Here is a 3,971-nt window from a genome sequence, read left to right as displayed (position 1 = left end):
TCAGTGCTAAAAAAGGTTGATGCTGGAGGAGGATTTTCCACAACCACACCAGAACCAGAACCTTTAATTACCACTCATAAACCTTTTATAAACTGAGCCAATTGAAAGTGGTACCCAGGTTTGTTTTGTAGTTTCACACTCAGGCCACTAGATGGCGATAAAGACCTGAGGATCATTTGAAGCAGCTGCTCGAAGAAGCTCAGTAACACACACACTTACCCAGTAAACATGAGTAGAGCGGTGTAATATGAACCCGCCTCTATCCGTCTCTACTCACCATCTGCCGCACACACACACACACACACACACTCACTTTCATTTTTCCATCCCTCGTCTCCAGTCTCCCCTCCTTCTGTATCCCCTCACCCGTCTCACTTTCTCTGCCTCACACACACAAACACACACACACCTAACTTGCCTGACACAGTAGCATCTGGCGTCTTTATGCTGCTGCCTCCCTCCTGAGACACACACACACACACACACACACACACTAACAGCTTTCTCTCTCATATAAATTTTCCACTGCAGCAGTGTGTCGTCCTCTAAACTCTGGACGTTGACGATTTACCTGCAGCTCAGTGAGACAGATGAGTAACAGCAGCAAACAGCAAACAGTTAAAACATTTTTAAAACTGCAAAACATTCAAAATAGTAAATCAATAAAAGCTAAAGGTAAAAAACGAAGCCGAACATTTTATTTGTGCTGGTACAAAAATTTTAAACGTGTTCCATCCAGTGCTGAAAACTATCATTTTATTTTGTCCACATTTCTGTGACACAGAAAGCTGGAATTTAAATGTTTTTGCCTTTGAATCAGGTCGTATAAAAGGAAATTCAATCCAAATTTGTCTTAAAGTTGAAAATACTGATTGATAAGCAGGTTCTAAAAAAGCTTTGAGGCTCAATAACGACACCATCAGCTGATATTTGATGAAATAAGATAAAATCAAGGATCACTGATCTGTGTGGTTTGAATGAGTCAAATTAAATAACAGTTATATATAATGTCATAGCTCTAAATATAATGAAACAGCACCTTTAACTATAAACACAGTTAATTTAACACTTTTAACATAAAGCTGGAATATGTGGCCAAGCTGTCGTGCTGGATTGCACCAGATTTAACAGGTGTACCTAATAAAGTGGTCACTGGGTGTATAGGTGTGTAGGTGCAGCATATATGCAGGTGTGGAAGATGGTGGAGAAGGGTGTTGTTCAGGTGTGAGGGAAAGGTGAAGGTGGATAGGTGCTAGGTGTTCGAAACAAGCCAGCTCAGGTGGTTGAGGCAGACCTGGACCTTCTTTTGGAGGTTTCTCAGACTGGTAGGAGACTCTGTGGCAGACCCAGACCAAGCTGGAGACATCATACATCTCATTTGTCCTGGGGATGTCTCAGGATCCCACAGGAAGCGCTGGAGGAGAGGGAGAGGGACGTCTGGACTAACCAATGCTTTAAATCAGCAGCAGATTTCCTCTTTACTTTCTACTTTAAATAACAGAGCTGCAGATGTTTCACGTTCCGTAAACAAAAAATTACAAAAACACGTCTCTTTAACGCAGAACACGACTGGACCGTTAAACTGTAAACATGTCAGAGATTAAAAATCCACTGATAAACAAACACTAAACATCACCCCTGGAGGTGAAACGCTGTCGTATCTTCAGTCAGCTGCGGTGAACTTTGACCCTTTGCGAAGCTGGATGAGATCCTGATGTTAACATCTGTCGAGCCCTGCAGGGGGAAATCCAACATGTCTGAGTCTGCGATCCTTGGCATTTATACAGAATTAAGCAGAGATGAGATGCAGTGTGACGAGGAAAAGGGGACAGGATGTGGAAAAAGAGAAGAAAGAGAGGAAGAAATCTGGTCGCACACACACACACACACACATGATGAAGGATAGGCTGGAAAAAGCAGAACAGAGCAGGACAGGTGCAACCCATTAACCACTGTATGGAAAGTCAAATAGCAGGGCTGAGTGTGTGTGTGTGTGTGTGTGAAGGAGAAAGACACGACACTCACAGGAAACCATTTAAAGTCACAACCAACTTAAAACTATCCCCCCGTTTGATAAACTCCACCCACCTGCTCCACCCTGCAGCTCAAAACAAACACAACCCTGACCTCTCTCAGTTTCTGCTCATCTCCTACATTCCCTCCATGTTTTCCACCACTGCAGATGGTTTATCATGTCAAGAGGTTTTCTCCTATTTGGCTGTTTAAACCTGGAATGTGTGAAACTGAGACCAAAGTAAATTTAATTTCTGCTTCATAGACTGTTACTGGATGACGAGTCTTTCCATGGTTTGTTGTTCAAGCTTAAAGGATCAGTGTGTAACATTTATAATATACAGAAGTATGTTTTATCAGTGTAAAACTCAGAATCTGATAAGAATGAGCCATTCATATCCACATAGGCAGCGGGACCTCTTCTATGGAGTCCGCCATGTTTCTACAGTAGCTCAGAATGGACAAATCAAACACCTTTTTGTGTTTTTATGTTGACGTATATGGAAGACAAAGACGGAAGAGAGGACAGGACCTAAATATAGCTACATAAACAAACATCTTCTCTTCACAGACCAGTCGATGAAGTAGTTGACACCATTTGTCACCTGGCAGCCACCGTAGACTCGCTTCGAAAAGGGAGGGGCGAGTTGTTAGTTGGGTGCAATCTGCGTTCTCGCCACTAGATGCCACTAAATCCTACACACTAAGTCACGTAAGCCAGACCGTCTCTATGACAACAACATGTAACCTGGGTACTCAGCTCTGATTAGCGACCTATTAGCAATGCTAATGGTGTCACTCCAAGGATGGCAGAGGCCGAAGGCTAGTTGTCCCGTCACTTGGGTCCAGAACAAAATATCTCAACAACTATTGGATCGATTGTAACAGTTTTTTGTTGTTGTTGTTTGTTCATTGCGTTCAAAGACTTTCTTTAACTTTCTGTCTGAACTCACTTTCTGCAGTGACTGTCCAACTCTAACACTTTATATCTGAACAACCAACAGTTTCTTCCCAGCTTGCAGACTTTGTTCTTTCTTTTCCTGGTGGCCGAGTGATTTGTCCCAGTAGCTTGTTTAAGTCATATCACAGAGGACTGTGATCAGCTTTTCCTTAATTTTGTTGGAAGCACAATGACGTAGTTTTTCCCAATTCTAAAACCAGTGAAACAATGAACTTCATTCAAAATGTTTACAATGCGATTGGATCTTTTCTCTCGCGGTGATGGATGACTTTCGTCGTCTGAGCCGTTTCCTGTGAAGGAGCCCGAGTCGTTAGTGCCGAGCTGATTTTAAAACATATCTCTGATTGTGTCACATGCATGTAGCAGCGGTCAGACTGAACATTTAAGGCATGGAAAAGGTAAAAAACTTAAAATCTATATATATCAGGAGCAGCTCAGTGTTTCCTGCCTGGTTAATGGGAGATAATGGAGGTCTGATTGTAATACGCAGCAGCGCTGATCTGATGTGGGAAACTGAGAGAAAGCTGATGACAGAGATCCTATCTGCTGGGAAAACCAGCCTGCTGCAATTTCTCTTTCTTTCTTTCTTTCCACTGTCTTTACATGTTTTGTCTTTTCTTTCTTTGCTCCTTCTCTCCTCCTTTGCTTTTCCTTTGTTTCTCTTACTCCAACTTCATCTTCTCATCCCTTATCCTTTAACTCATTCTCTCCGTCTCCTCTATACATCCCCCCTTCTCTTTGCTCACTTCTCTCATACTTCTAATATTAACCAGTTTTCATTTGATTTCCTTCCTTTTTTCTTCTCATCTTTCTGCCTTTTTAATCCAATTTATCTTCATTTTTTAATTTTTATCACTCTCACTCTCTTTTTCCTCTCTCCATCTTTCTCTTTCATTACCTCTATCTGCATTTCCTTTTTCTGTCTTATCTTTCCTTCCTTCCTTCCTTCCCCACTACTCCTCATCTTCCCCTTTTCTCTTTGCTCTTGTTTCTCATC

The sequence above is a fragment of the Lates calcarifer genome, linkage group LG14 (genome assembly GCF_001640805.2).
Source record: "Lates calcarifer isolate ASB-BC8 linkage group LG14, TLL_Latcal_v3, whole genome shotgun sequence".
NCBI classification, from domain to species: Eukaryota; Metazoa; Chordata; class Actinopteri; family Centropomidae; genus Lates; species Lates calcarifer.
Note: the sequence above shows the minus strand (reverse complement) of the source record.